This window comes from Acyrthosiphon pisum, chromosome A1 (genome assembly GCF_005508785.2).
Source record: "Acyrthosiphon pisum isolate AL4f chromosome A1, pea_aphid_22Mar2018_4r6ur, whole genome shotgun sequence".
In the NCBI taxonomy this organism is placed as follows: Eukaryota; Metazoa; Arthropoda; class Insecta; order Hemiptera; family Aphididae; genus Acyrthosiphon; species Acyrthosiphon pisum.
The window spans coordinates 43,203,396-43,204,329 of NC_042494.1; positions in this window are offsets into that span (position 1 = coordinate 43,203,396).

Here is a 934-nt window from a genome sequence, read left to right on the forward strand (position 1 = left end):
CATATTTTTACAACATTTGATATTCACTCGATTTCTTACGTAACGATTTTCTTATTTTGTTGTAATTAAAAAACGAGTGACTGTAGAAACTTGAAAATTTCACTGAATGTTTATATTAGCATTTTATATATACGATAAAATTTTGAAAATAATTTGACTCTTTTTGACCTGTTTACGGACATTGTAAGTTTTCAATTTTTTTAGTTTTTTTTTTCTATATATATCAATAAAGTTTTATCTGTTGGGCCAAAAAGTGTATAAATTTAATACAAAGCTCCTGATATATTGTTACAATATCAGTTGAAAAATATTAAAAATACATAGGCACAATTTTTTTTTATAAGCATTTAAAGATCAAATTTTGACAAAATTTATCAAATCTTAATTTGAAAAATTATTTTGTAGTTAAAAATTTATAAAATGTTCAATTTTTGTATCTAAGAATTAAAAATTTAAAACAATATTCCACGTAAGTAATTAATTCTGTTACCAAAAAATCTAAAAAATACATTTACACAGTTTATTTTTATAGTCATTTTAAGTACAAATTTGGACGAAATTACATATTAAAAACCTAGGATAACTATTTTAGTTATTTTGTTGTGATTGTATAATATTATTCGTGGGTACTTGAAACTTCTAAAGTATACTATTATATATCTATGATTTTACCACGGTTTTTTGTTGATGTATAACGCGTTATAACTTATAAGTACCTAATAGATATTATGATATGATTAATTTGGAATTTATATAATATGGTACCTATTATAGGTCAATTTTTTTTTAATACCATAGATAAGTATATATATGTCTAATACATAGACTGATATACCGTCTCCGCTCAGAATCGTTTTTCTTATACAGTGATATTATATCATTGAATTCAAATTTAATACTGTCCATTATACAGTGACCCACTTCTAACCTACTG